This window comes from Lathamus discolor, chromosome 6 (genome assembly GCF_037157495.1).
Source record: "Lathamus discolor isolate bLatDis1 chromosome 6, bLatDis1.hap1, whole genome shotgun sequence".
NCBI lineage: Eukaryota > Metazoa > Chordata > Aves > Psittaciformes > Psittacidae > Lathamus > Lathamus discolor.
The window spans coordinates 44233781-44249360 of record NC_088889.1 but is presented as its reverse complement, the minus strand read 5'-3'; the positions used below and the strand labels follow the sequence as shown (position 1 = coordinate 44249360).

Sequence of the window (15580 nt, the reverse complement as noted above, 5' to 3'; positions counted from 1 at the left end):
TTAGTAGCCTACTGATATCTATTTATCCAGGTTTTGTGGACCATATGTGTAGGGATAACATTTTAAATTTCTCAATCCTTTCAACAAAATGCTATCTAAAATCTCAGCAACAAGTCAATACAAAATACAATTAAAATTTTATTAGCAACATTCTCATTTTACTGCCTCATTAGAAAGTCAAAATAATGGCAAATAAAAAGGCATACCCTATAAATAAGCTTTTTCTAATCTTACCCAATTTAGGTATTTCCAGTTTTTATGATAGCATCAAAATAAAATCTTTGAAAATCCAGCATACTATAAAGTTGAGAAACATTTATATTTTCCACTTGTACAATATGTACAATAAAAACTGTAAAGCAACATATTGTATTTTCAATGAATTGTTTTACAGCATATGTAGAATTCTTAATTCCTTAAGAATTTCACATTCATTGACATCAAAACAAAAGATGTTCTACGGAATAAATAAATAAAAAAATTAGGTGCTGACTTACTCTAAAGGTAACATACATTCATGTTACCTTTATTCTAAAAGTAACATAAAAGTATGTTATTGAAAAAATATTTAGCCCACCCATATAATCCTGTAATAATCCTATAAAAACACAAACATCTCAATATGTGTATATACTTACATAGATTATTTGTGTTTATACACACACATTGAAATGTTTTTTATATGTGTTTATAGACACACTCATTTTTAAGCCAGGACACCTCACAGTCATTTTAAAATTCAGTTCAAACTATTTGGTGATTTTTAGTTTTCCAATCAGAAAAAGGAGGAACCCACTCTTGCATTTGATTTTGTATTTGAGATCTAGTTACAAAATACATTAACTACTTGCTAAATATAAGGAATTTTCAGGTATCTGTTAAATACATTTATTTAAGGTTGCTTATTTGTTTTGTTTGGTTTGGGTCTTTTGTGGGTAGGGGCTTTTTTTGTTTGTTTGATTGTTTTGTTTTTTAACTAACATTCCAAAAATGCAAAGTTGTATAAAAACAGAGTCACTCAGGAAAACTTAGTAAAACTGCCAATCTTTTATTGTTTGGCACAGCTTTCATGATTATGGTTTTGTGCCATATATGATTGAAAACATTTACTGAACTCCAGTGATTTAAAGACATACTACTAACGGCTTCCTGAGGAGATTTTGGAAACTGTGCTTTGCCAGATCCTGCTTGGTTTCAATGCGCACGGTTCTGACGAACTTAGGCGTAAGCGCTTATTTGAGTTTAAGAGAAGAAATTAGGAAGGTATGAAAATATACTCTCATAACCATACATGTGATTGCAGAAGGAAACATAATATTTAATTTCAGGGCAGCATTGTAGCATATTGGTACTGTAATATGGCTATAATTACTCTAATGGTGTATTAAGATAAAATAATGGCTTAATTCAGCTGGAAAATTAAGAAGGAAATGTTTTGTATGAACAAGAAAGATTTTCTCAATAAGAAACTACTACTTTTCCTACTTGACATCACAAAAGTTAATTTGGTTCACGACTAACAGCTCTAGTTGTTCAACAAAATTATCTAATCAGAGGAAAGATAAAGAATGAGCTCCTCTTTCATACCCATCCACTCACACCTTGTTCAGACATGTTTTTGTAGTCAGCCATATAAACAACATACAAATTCTGATGTATTTTGGAAAATAAATCTTGGATTTGCTCGATTAACGTGTTTGTCTGCTCCTGAGATAAAGAAAAATACCCTTTTCTAAATATCGGTTTTAGAAACATCAGATTGTGTGTTTTGACAACTCTTCAATTGTTTAGTATAGGAATATACTACTAACATACACTCAAATACAACCCCTGCCATGATTAATATTTCACCTATTAACACATAGGACATCTTTTAAAAATATACATGTGTTAAAAAATAGAGAATATGCACAATCTACTTTATACTAGGATGTGACAGAAAACATATTCCAATTAAAATTCAGTTTTAACAGAACATAAATACATCTGTAGGCATTTTGCTTTAAACATAAGTAAAATTTTGCTCTTCCTGAAATGAATGGCAACATTTGCATTATTTTGAGATATTCAGCTGTAACATTCTCTTTTCTTTTCTTCTTTTTTTTTTTTTTTTTTTTTGTGACAACTGTTTGAAAATGTTATTTAAAAAAGAGAAAATTAAAAAGTGGAACAGCGGATTTTTTCTTCTTTTTTTTTTTTTTTTTTTTTCCATTTAGGTCATATTAATCTTGCTACCAATTTGTAATTCTCTACCTGTTTCCTGCATTCATTCAGCTTTCCCTGGTTTATATATTGGAATGTCAGCTCTTTACAGCAAACACTGATTGTGCTGTAAACACTGATTGTGCTGTATACTAATACAGTTGCTAGCATGTTAGGCCACAGACCTGTAGGTGCCAGTACAACCGAAATACTTTTTTGTTGTTGTTTTGTTGAAGCCTAAAATCTGTAAGGTCATTAAGTTACAAGTTATAAAATGATACAACAAAATACTTAAGTCTCAACTCTGGTTATACAAACAGAAACTGAAATCAAAGAGTATCTATCTGGTTTTGTTACCTGCATCACCACCATCTTAAGTACTTAATGTCAGGGAAATCGGACAGTGCTCTTACTTCCCTTTCACAGGTAAGAAGTTCAGACAGTGATTTGGATGCAGATGGGAGAAACCTAACTACTACTCAAAATAAGTGCTCTGATCTATCCAGTAAAGGTATCTTTGAGACTATTCAGGAAGGTTAGGTTTCCAGGTTTGTGTGTATGCTCCTGGCTATGCTGAAATTTGTGCTGCAAAAAGGAGACTGAGTATCTAAAGCAATTATGAACATAAGCTTACAATACATGTGCAATTTACTTTATTTCAAATGCTATAGGGAGAAAAAAACTGGAAGGAACTTTTATTTCATGCTAAATGGATTTTATAAAAATTAAGGATTGCAATTATGATATTTGCTTACTCACAAAGCAAATTAATTACTTCCACAGGCATTACTCTCATCCTCTTTTCATTACCAAGCTCAAAATCAGGCTTACCAAGTTTAATACTTCTACCCTGAAAAGGAATCAAGCTGTAACAAAAGTAAAAGAAACAAAGTAATTCCACTGCATGTTTTCACTAATACATTATTATGTCTTCAAAAGCCTTGACAAAGGTGCAACAGTCCAAGAAACTGTGGTGCTTAAGAAGGACTCAAACTGGAAAGCAGTTTGTTGCCCTCAGTTCCCAGTGAAGTCAGCAGAGATTTGGTAAAACTCTGCACTTGGGAGAAGGTTGTCTGGTACATGTGGGATCTCAGCCACTACATTACAGAGGACACAATTCAAATTGCTTTAACTTAGCATTAGTGGCTCATATGCACCCTTGAATGCTGCGAAGTCCTAGCTAGACCCCTAAACTCAACTAATTCCTTAATATTTTCCCATTTTCTGACAACTCACTTGCATAACCCCATGCCACACTCATCATTATCACCCACCTAGAAGTCTTCTGATTTACCAAACTGCAAGTCTTGGCTCAGTTCTGAGAGCTGAATACCATCTCCTGCGGAATGCCAGATGTTCAGTGATTATGCTGTGCCACTTCTCATCCCCTCCCTTATGCTGCAATGAGATAATCTGCACTGAGCAGCTATGAGTGTACAACAGCACATGCAAAGTACCTTCATAGGAAGCAGAACAATGACCAAACACTGACACTTCATTTCCTGTCTCCCCAGTCCTCATTTACACTCCTTTCATGTAAACACCTCGACCTACCTATAGTAAAGTTCACAACCCTTTCACTATGCTATTACTTTATTTCCTTGCCCTCCTCTCTGATGACATGTGCTCTGGTTATATTCTCTCTTCTCACTGTCTTAGGAAGTGGGAGGATGGCAACCACAAACTAACAGTTTATGTGCCACCCAGCTGTTAAAAAGTATTTACCTGGTGAACTTAGGGGATGATGAAATGCATGCTGACTGGCTGGATAGCAAGAATTAGTACTTGATGGGGCTGTTATGCCAATTACAGTAAGCACACATAAAGAGGCAAAAATCCATGGCTTTAAGTTTAAAACTCCACGTGGTGGTGTGATATATGCCTCCCACTAAATTACACCAGAAAAGAAAATGCCTGATTATCCAAACAGCATAATTGGAAAAAAACAAACACAATTTGACAACAGAAGAATACCATTGCATAACCCTCTGCTTATTCCACCTCACAGAATTGTTTCTGAAGACTGCACAGATATTAATGAACAAATGTGCTTTTATATCTGTTATTCAGCTGCAATAATCCTTTTTTCCTTCTATTAAATGTTTCAGCTACTTTTGTAATGTTATTTTATCTTAACAGAGAAACATCTTTACAAAAAAAGTTCCATCTAATGTAATGGTACCTGATCTAGCACAATTCTACATTTTAGCTTCCCTAAAGCAAATCATTGTGTTTCCTTAAAACTGTATTTAAATTACTATCTCCCATTTTATCTCTTTTTCCATCTTCATTGCTCATTAATTACTTTAAACTCCTTAAAACTCTATCTGGGCTCTGGATTCTATACCTATAAAAATTCTATGATACTTTAGCTGCTCATTTGACTATAGGGTTGGAGTTGATGAGAAGGTATTTCAAAACCACAAGTTTCTATACAGAGCAGTCAATGAAGAGTAAGAGCCATCTAGTATTTCCCTCTGTGGCAGGGTAAAAAGACTGCTACAATAAGCTTGTATTGTTTGTGAGCAGTCCTGTGCCATCCACCCTTAAACTGAAGTGGCAGTGTGATGAAAATCTGGGAGAAAAATCTGGATCAACAAAAGATGCGATAAAAGTCTAGGGGAATCAAGCAGGAAGACAAGAAGCACATTACCGGTAAGATGATGCCTGCATATATTTAGAATTTACAGCTATGCCCCATTGTATCAATCAACCCTTGGAAAGTCCCTGGCTAAACACCCAGTGCAAACCACAAGTTCAAGGCAGAACAAGATACCAAAAGGTTATGAATTGTCCTATATGTACAGCAGGCAGAAATACCAGGCTGGTCCGTCCAGGTGTTTGTTCACATCAGACTCGGGCTTAGCCTCTGACAGTAGGCTTACACAGCAAATCCCTACTGATTGCAGATACATACCCTTAAGAAATTCAGTGGAATTTCTCTAATTTGAATAGCACGTATGTTGAAATATGAACTTACTTTTCCAGAGGGGTTATGCACTGAATAAATTCTTGGTTGCTGAGTCAAAGAGTATACATTTTCTTTTTAGGGAAAACACTTAGAAAACACTTAGAAAGGACAGAGATATCTTTCTGATGGACTGTTAGATATTTAAATTTAAAAATATGTAAATATCCATAAAAAAATCAGTTCTTTGTAGATCATAATGTAAATAAACCTACATCATAAATTAGTCTTCATCTTTCCTGGTTATGTTTAAATTCTGTAAATGCTATTCCAATTCAATTTCCCTCTTTCTATCAAAAAGGATATCTAGAACTGAAATAATATTCTATTGTTTGCAGAAAATATTCTGCAATTGGATCCCAGTAAGAGACAAGTTGCTACTTTGTTCCTCAACCTAATGCACTTTTCTAGTCACGTCTGTGGTCCTGAGATTTTTTTCTCACCACAAGCAGTGCATATATTTGTAGAATTTCCTTCATATATTTTATCCACAATTATTGCAAGATGTCATTTTGCTATTTCTCTATGTTATTTCTTTGTGGTATTTCTGCCCTCATAACTACTGCTTCTTTCAGGTGAAAGTTAAATTAATCCCTTGAACAAATACTATAGCAAGTAAGATGTTCTTCTCAAGTTAAATCGTTCTAGCTTACTATAAATACAATAAATAGTGCAAAAAGATATTATTAAATATTTATTTGTATCTGCCAGTAGTTTGCAGCAAGAGTTTGGTCTGATTCCCACTCTAATGCTTATTACAAATGTTCATTTTGTTCCAGTTCCCACACCTCCTCTCAGATGAAGCTGTATTTCTAAAGAGCATTATTTCATTTTAGTCCTAAAAACTATCATGCAACAGAAACCTTACTTCAGCTTAAATGCTTGGCAATAATTTACGTCTAAAATTACAAGGCTTAGACCCTTGGAACTAAGCTGGAGAAAGATTTAATAGAGGAAAGAATGGGTAACGGTTGTTTTTTTCTTTGCAAAGATTGCTGCTTTGGCTTAAATCTAGACCATTTTTCAATTAGTATTTTATATTAAACCTTGACTCTTCAGGGGACTGACAAAAAGTACCTCCCACTTCTTTTAGTTACCACCTAATTATGCTACTGCCTACTCAGAAGTATGAAAATTAAGATTTTTCTTTCATGCTTTTAACTAAAGATGTAATTTGGAATGCAAATTTCTCACAGCAAGGAATTAGCAAATCATGTTTAAACAAGCAAACAAAAAAAATTCTCTGGTCTCTGCTTTAGTTGGCATTCTATTACCAGCGAGTGTGTAGGCTCTAACTCATAAATAGAAAGGCTTCTTCTCTCAAAAGCCATTCACAAAAATTATTGTTACTTTGGCTCCCCATGGATATCAGCTCACTGTCCAAAGAAGCATTGTACTAGTTGCTTTCCTGAAAAATCTTCAGATAAAAGAAGGAAAGTACATAAACCAGGATACTTCATAAAACCATATACTGGTTTGGACCGGAAGGACCTTAAAGATCATATAGTTCCAACTCCCCTGCCATGTGCAGGGACATCTTCCACTAGATCAGGCTGCTCAAAGCCCCATCCACCCTGGCCTTGAACACTGCCGGCATTCACAACTTCTTTGGGCAACCTGTTCCAGTGCCTCATCAACCCCCCAGTAAAGTACTTCTTCCTTATATCTAATCTGAATTTACCCTTTTTTCAGTTTAAAACCAGTACCCCTCTGTCCTATCACTAAATGCTCTTGTACAAAGTCCCTCTCCAGATTTCTTGTAGGCCCCCCTTTAGGTATTGGAGGGCTGCTATAAGGTCTCCACAAAGACTCCTCTAGACTGAACAAGCGCAACTATCTCCGCTTGTCCTTATAAAGTAGGTGTTCCAGCCCTCTGATCATTTTAGTGGCCCTCCTTTGGACTCACTCCAAAAGGCCCACATCCTTCTTGTGTTGGGACCCCATAGCTGAATGCAGTACTACAGGTGGGGTCTCACAAGAGGAGAGTAAAGGGGAAGAATCACCTCCCTCAGCCTGCTGGCCAGTCTCCTTTTGCTGCAGCACAGCATACGGTTAGCTTTCTATGCTGCAAGTCTACATTGCCAAGTCATGTTGAGCTTCTTGTCAACCAACACCTCCAGATCCTTCTCCTCAGGGCTGCTCTCAATCCAGTCCCTGCCCAGCCTGTATTTGTGCTTGGGATTGCCCTGACCCAGGTGCAGAACTTCTAGCCTTCTCAAGAGAATCCCTAAAAGGCTGCATCCATTATCTTCACTTATACTTGCCAGTAGCAGATCAGCCATAAACTTCTTCTGAATGATACATTTTTACTAGAAATCTTGTACATGATGAAAGCAATTAGTGGGAGAAATCCTGTGGCTGAAACGTACAGCTCTGATAAGATGGTACTAACAAATCTTGGATGCACTGACAATTAGGAACCCATTTTCCATGAGTACAAGGAGACTAAGGCTTCCAATTTTTTTATAATGGCTGTGGACCTGCAATTCCAAGAGAAGCCTATGATTGTTGCTAAATATGCCTTTGACTAGAGTGGAAATTTTCAAGAATATGCAATGTTAATATTACAGAACCTCAAGGCTACTCAATAGTGCCCAATTTTCGGTATAAAGTGACAAATGTGTCTAAAATACACAATGATGTGTTTCTAAAACCAGTGCAGAAAATTACATGTTGTAGTTATGTCCTGTAATTAAATTTAGAGGAAAGGATAGCCAATAGAAATATGCAAAGAAAGAGACGTGCCATTACTGTGTCAATGACACTATCTTTGAAGCTGAACAGAACCTGAAAACATGGAAAGCTTAAAACATGAAGTTAGAAATACATTAAGATATTATTCTCTGATATTGCTGTTCAGATTACAGAATTATTTTAACAACATTCTAAACTTCATCCAAATTAATTTAGGATTAAAATTTAAAATCAAAATCACATTTTAGCATTCCAGGTAAAAATGCCCAAAATCAGTCTTTGAAAACTACATTTTAAGATTAATCTATTCTAACTAGTTTTCAGATTATCTTGGACACAGTTGATTTCTACAAGGTATGTAGCACATTGATTTGGCAGTTCAGAAAAAGAAAAAAGGGTCTAAGTTCTCTATGCTATCTGCAAGAGGCTTTTCTTTTCAAAGCTGTCGAAATAAGGTGATTCAGCAGAACCATTTAAATTCTGTGGTATGGAAAAAAAGGATTTCTAGGGACCATCAAGAAAAGTCACTTCCCTTCTTGCTCAAAACTTGAGATCTTTTTTGTGGCAGGTCAAAAGAAAAGGAGTTTGATGATCAGACATAGGAACTTTATAGTTGCTCCTATCAAGAGATTTGTGATTTCCAAAGAGGGTACTGCTATCTATTCTGGTAATTTGAAACATGAAAAAAAAAAAAAAAATTTTTTTACGCTTCACGTGAGAAGCTGTTGAGCTGAACAAAATGGTGGAGATTGAAAGAAGGAGGTAAAAGAAAGTGCAATTAGCTTTTACCTAGAACCCGAAACACCTTGTTACTCTGAACTAAGAAATGAGGCAGACCCCAAGAATATAATAGCGTAGAAACAACACAGTAAAGATCAGAAGGGTATGTAAATTAATATCAAAACATCAAATTTGTATTTCAGAAGAAATATAGCAATATAAATCACCCTTCAACATTTACTAGCACTTGTCATGTAGCAATACAGCATTTTTTTGTAATTTTCTGTGACAGATATGGTGATAAATTCTGCTAAACACACTTTTTTTTTGACTGATAGATGACAGCAAAAATTTAGTTTTTAACTGCTTCAGCTCCTCACAGCTGCTAAAATATTTTAGAACCATGCACCAGTAGTTTCTCCTGATCCTTGCTTAGACTTCGTACACATAGGGATAGAATATTATTCCTAAGATTTACCAGTAGGTGTAAGTATTTATATAAGTATGTGGCCATTCAACCACTGTTTCTCTAATGGCAATTAAAAAATCCTACACATTCATGATTATTTGTTGGGGGGACTTAAGAGTTCCATCAATTCAACTTTTAATTGATCACAATTATTTGAGAGAGAAGACCCTTGGAGGAAATTACTAAAGAAGGCTTTTTGATTGTAAGTGGTTAAAAGTTGTGAAATGGAATCCTGTATACTGAGAAGACAGTCTCCGACAAAAAATACAGCCCAAGATGGGATGGATGGAGGACAGCAGGAAATGGATCAGAGACACAAGTGAATGTACTCCAGCTGCAAAACACTACACCACCAGGGCTGGAAAAGCATGTGGCAAAGGTAAACATTCAGCCAGTCAATGCTGTTAAAATACCAAACCCCAAGAGTTTTGTATCACTGATCCACCTTAATCTCATCAAGCACTCATTTAAGAAACTCCTAGTGATGATTCACTGCCAGTTTCAAATTACGGCTGCATGCCCATGTCCTTTTTCTCGAATGCTTCCTTCATTATCTTGTAACTAAGAATTTCCGAACTGGCGATCAGGAATATAATTACTCTATATAAAAACTCCTCAAAGTCCATTACGTAAAGTATTCTAACATGAAAAGGAAGATTGGAAGGTACCTTGTCAGGTCTAGGCACTAAACTGTGAAGACAAAATATTTTCCTAGGAGGAATACAACTTTTTTCATGAGTTCTGTACTACTTAGTAAATAGCAGCTTTCCTTCAGATATAAACAAGTAATAAGATGGTAGAACAAGTTTTTTAAAATGAGTAAGATTTTAAACACTAACAAAAATCTAGCTGGGCACACAATTTGGAAGAAAAAAAAAACCCAAGTCAAACAAGAAAAGTAAAGTCCTTTTTACAATTCCCACTGCCATAAGAGTTGATACAAAAGCATAGAGAAACATAAATACACGAAGTAAAACCCAAACCACTGGAATATATCACTACTATATATATAAATATATATGCACACACTTTTTTTATATATATCTACACACACACACACTTCTATACTATACACATATACTTCCATATGTGACTTTATAATACTTTACTACTTTTAAGGAGAAACAGTCGTATTGCATTTAGTATCTAATCAGTAACTCCAGCTCAGAGAGTACAGAAGCTATTTATTCAGTACTGCCTCTTTAAGTCGTTTGTTCACAATTCAGCTAATTCTGAAAAACCTTCTATGAACAATTAGGAAAAACAAATGCCATGTTTTGAATGGAGCCATGCCTTCTCCTTAAGCCCATCATGTCTTAGAACCACACAGCTGCAATCATGTCAGACATGAGTGTACTTATGCACATAACCAAAAGAAAGCTCTCATTGTTACAAGACCACTGTATAAAACCCCTTTTCCGTCATGGAATTATTTCAAGACATTCTCCAAACTTTCTTTGAAGCCAAATTTCTGCTCTTAATAGTATCAAGTAATTTAAATAATGTATCTTTTAACTGAGAAATATCTTTTGTCTTCTGGCTATATTGAGCTACACATACAGAAAATCAGAATTGACAGAACAAGGCATTTTTAATTGTGTATCTTGACCTAACCTCCCAGTTATGCACATGCTCTTTACTTGCAGATCACAAAACTGCAAGGTAAAACAAAGGATAAAGCTTATATCATCAACTAATATGCATAAAGTAAGCATGGTGGAATGATAAATTACTTGCTACATTTATAACTGTAATGAATATGGCAAACTGCAACCAATACAGATGATAGAAGATGAATGTACTGTTTCTAAATGAACACCTTTGAGTTTTCATGGCCATAATTAAAATAGTAATAAACCCTAACATCCCCTTCTACATTATTTGCAATTAATATCCTGGGTTAATTATTCTGTTCTCCATTCTTTGCAGCAAAAGAAGGAGACACACATGAATTAAAATCCTTGTGGTAACTCCATTAATATTTCAGCTCAGTGAAAACAAATGCAGATTTATTCATGTTCTGACCTACAGATTGTTCTGTGTAGCTTCACAGTGTTTTTCACTGTAGGAATGGTGAAAAACAGAATGAAATTCGGCTTATGAAAAAGTTCATCTAGAAAGACCAGATACATATCTAGATTAACGGTATCAAGGGCTCTGGCTACTTTGCACCCCTGGCTTTGCAAAAGACAATCAGTAGCAGAGGCTTGATCCTTTGTATTGACTCCTGCTTAACTATTAAAAAATTTTGTGTAGCAAGAACTACACAATGACATTTGAGGGGAGAATCTCTCATGGGTGTCATGTGAGAATTGTTTCCAAGTGAGAAAGACAGTTAAACATTGAAATAACTGTATCTCTCTAGGTCATAAAAACCAGTAATCACCAGAAATGTTTTTTAGAGAAAGGATGTAGTTTCACTAAAGGCTGGATATCTTCAAACTTTGTAAGCCCTATTACAGGACTCCATAGCTCTCTAAAGGTAATCAGAGTCCTCTTACAAGACAATTCCTCTCAAAGTCTGACATGACATCTCAGGCAAAAATCAGAAACCAGAAAAGGGTAATACCAGACTGCTGGTCTCAGGACATATATCAGTAACTACAATTAACTATAAATAACTCGACTTAAGTGGCTGGCTCAGAACTTAACATTCACCCAATTTCTATGTGTATGTTTAATTTATATGTATATCTGTTTTCTGGTTTACCCTTCTGTAAAATTGTAGTTGCACTTTTTTAATCAAGATAGCCACAATGGAATAGTAACTACTGCTGGAAGATAGAAAGAACGCTGGAGTAAGTGAAGGCAATGACACGGATTAGCAATTATTTCAGTAAACGAACAAATGAAATGGGCTAATTATGAAAGTCAACATAGCTTATCGACAAAAGCAATAATTACAAGAAATGAGTAAAGGTACAATTGCATGGTCTTTCTTAAATGTGAAGATCCTGGATTTACCAGGATACCAAATTTGGCTCAGTGGGGAAAAGTGTATATATTTATCATTAACCCACATATTTGCAAACTATACTGTCTCCAAACACCAGTACTCTGGTTATATTTCTCATACAACGAGAATCTACGGAGCCAAATTTCATTAAAGTAAACTATCTAAAATTAAGTAGCAACTTTTAACATTTAATTAAGCCTTACAAAGGTAGACACAGGCAACATTTGAATATAGATAACTTACACATATTAATAAATTTGGCTAGATAATCAGCTGATATAAACATACACATGGAAAAAAAATTACTATGGAAACTGAAGCTGTGTTGCACAAATGTTTTATATGGATATATTTACACATATACATCACACTTTTTTATATCTATACTACATATATCTAATTCTCTGTTTGCATTAACTTTGAAAAATACCCTTCCAAGAGTAAATCTGGAGTCAGCATTCTCGTAAGTTAGATTTAAATCTCTCATTTTAAAGATACACTGAAATAAAATTTCCATATAACTCTTGCCCTGATGTCAACTCCTGTGCACATTATACGCATGCTTTTCAGCTTTCACAGATTACAATTTATTTTTACTTTGAGAGAAAAGATACTAGCAAATACAAAAATAAAAACAAAAAAAAAAAAACTGATCTAAATGTGATAAACATGAGGAAATCAACAGATTTACTAACCAGTTTTGATTTCATCATACATTTGTCCCTTTTTATTATTTAACAAATGTCTACTGTGAACCTCTTTTGAGACAGAGCTCAATAAATGCATTATAAATCATAATCTCAGAAAGTTTACATAAAATCATATACAATCTGAATTGCAGTCTTTTATTAGTATTACTATGTGATATTGCTAACAAGGAGCTTTATTTTACTCTTTCAACAGCAAAAATAAGTTATATTTCAAATAAAATCAGTATTTTATTAATTTTGAAATGACAAAATGTTCATGGTAATGTTAAGAAGCACTAACTTTACTGAGCACTCTGACATTGAAATTGACAAGTTTATGCTCTTTCAATTTTATTGACTTTTCTTATCATCAAAATAAGGGCCTTCTGTATTAGTAGTGTAAATAGGACAATTAATAGTATAATAAACATTTTGTATTTCAGGAGATATAGAATCATAGAACAGTTAGGGTTGGAAGGGACCTTAAAGGCCATATAATTCAAATGCCCTGCCATGGGCAGGGACACCTTCCACTAGACCAGGTTGATCAAAGCACAAGTATTTTTATAATAAACCATACAAGAATTATCTGAATTAATTCTTAAATTCAAATTTAACTTTCATCCCATCAAAGTTATAATCTCCTCCATTTATTAGCCTTATTCACATGTGTTCCTATTAATGTAAAGTATGCATAACTTACAATTTTCTTAGAAATTGCATGCCGTAAAGGCAATGCTCAGTGTATGCATACTCATTGTGTACAGCCAATCAGTCTTTACTGTAAATGTTAAAGTGTAGCATTAATTACCTAATTACTTTTGACATAATTAAAGCAGGTAATTACACTAAAAACTCTTAAGTGTTCAAATACAGGTGAAATTTAACCTGTGAAATGTCTTTAAAAAATAACTATGTTATTTCCTTCTATTTCTAAAAGTGAATGTGATAATACAGGTTTTAGACAATATTTACATATTTATTTTACTAAAAATTTTAAATGTATTACAACCAATAAATATTCTGCTGAGATCTGCTTATCTTTTGACTTGTTTTCTTTTTTTCCTCATCACTTTAATTATACATGAGCATGGTCTGCAGATGATCTGATGGAATTGTATTTTGCTTTACTTCTCTTTGCTAAAGAACATCATTAATCACAGTTTAATCTGTTTCATAAACAGATTCCATAAAGCAGTAACACTTTAAAAGATCTTACATGGAGACTGCATTTCAGTATCTCATGGGTAGGGGGCAGATGTTAATTTATTATCACAATTTGTCCTATTAGAGAATAAAGTGGATCAAAATATTCTTACTGCTTTTTTGTTTTAAGTGAATAATGAAAATAACCATAAAATGCTAAGAAGTATGGAGATCATTTATTAAGTTACTAGAAACAGGAAAGAATTTACACCGCAGCAGAACTGCCAAAGTGCAGGCTTTCAAAAACTTTAAAGAAACAGAAATCTAAACCATACTTCTGTAACCCCATCCAAATCACAGGTGCCAAGTTCAACTGAATGAATAATGTGTCATATACATGTTTATTATTGCTGAAGAAGAGTCCGGAAAGGTAACAGTTACCCGAAAGGTAACTCAACCCCTGGGCATTTCTAAGGATGCTTATTAGAGTCCATGGTCAGGACCCTCCCACTGATCGACTATTTGCAAACTATGTCTCTGAATAACTGTAATTTATTTTCAGAAAAAAAAGTCCCAAAAAACCAAACTCAAACCAACGAAAGAGTGTGAAAATAACTACAGGCACAAAACTAGGGGAAAATACTGCTTCTGAATAAGATACAGTTACATACTGTTTTGACTGCAGAGTCCAGGTATTGACTGACTATCTTAAGTCTGTGATGCTACGCTATGGGCAAAGATCTCAACAGATGATGCACCTTGTCTCCAGAAGAGAAAAAAACCTTCCACTTGCTACTCCCTACAGTGCAATAAGACCACAGCTTCCTTCTGTGATTTGTATAAAAACAACACTCCTTTTTCACTCAAATGAAGCAGACCCCCACTCTAATTGGCGGGTTTGTTTCACATCTATGTATGACCAACCATGTGATGAATTCTCAAAGCATGCAAAAGACAGACGGTGCACCTAGCATACAGCCTGCAGAACAGTGCAGCGCACTGCTGCACTATTCCTACAAACAGCTTGTGGAAGTGACAAAGTTTCAGATGGCACAAAGAAAATATTAACTAACATATGCTCAAAGCAGGATCTTCTAGGGCTAGGCTAACCATGTCTCACCCAACTTACCTCTGACGTGAGAAAAATACGGTACTGCATTTTCTACCTTACAGTCTGCACTGTACAGGGTCTGTCCTGGTGTGACAGTAAGCTCTGTAGCCACAGTGTTTCCACATTCTCATACTCTTGATCACATAAATTCTCAACTCCCCAAGAGCTGCTAAATTAAATTCTGAATAGTTGAAAACTTAAGAGTCTAACCTTCATGTGACTGATAGAGTACACAGCAGAAAAAAAGCAACAGTCATCCAGATTGGCATTCTGGAAATTGCTCTGACATTCTGTTTTCTGCTTGTTCAACAGCAAAGACTGCAGTAAGTGACTCTTTGTCTGTATACTTTCAGAACATGTTTGGGTTTTTTTCCCAACAGTACTTCTGAATGAAACAGTATGTCACCAAACCCAATTATTAAGAACTTGAAGACAATCTTGGTTAGACCACAGAGTTATATGCTGCCAACTTTAACTTACATAGGCTGTAACTTGAACATGGTAATATCTGGCATTTTAAAACATGTTGCATATTTGTATTTTGTATTGATAAAAGAAGTATGCTTAAAACTGCTGGAACAGAAAAAAATGAAAAAATTAAACGCCCTCTTACACACGACATTTG

General features: G+C 34.7%; 1 protein-coding gene across 3 annotated transcripts in view; it reads right to left on the bottom strand.

Moving 5' to 3' along the window:
• NOVA1 (NOVA alternative splicing regulator 1) overlaps nt 1-15580 on the bottom strand; it is a 153890-nt gene that overhangs the window by 4053 nt on the left and 134257 nt on the right. The window lies entirely within an intron of this gene.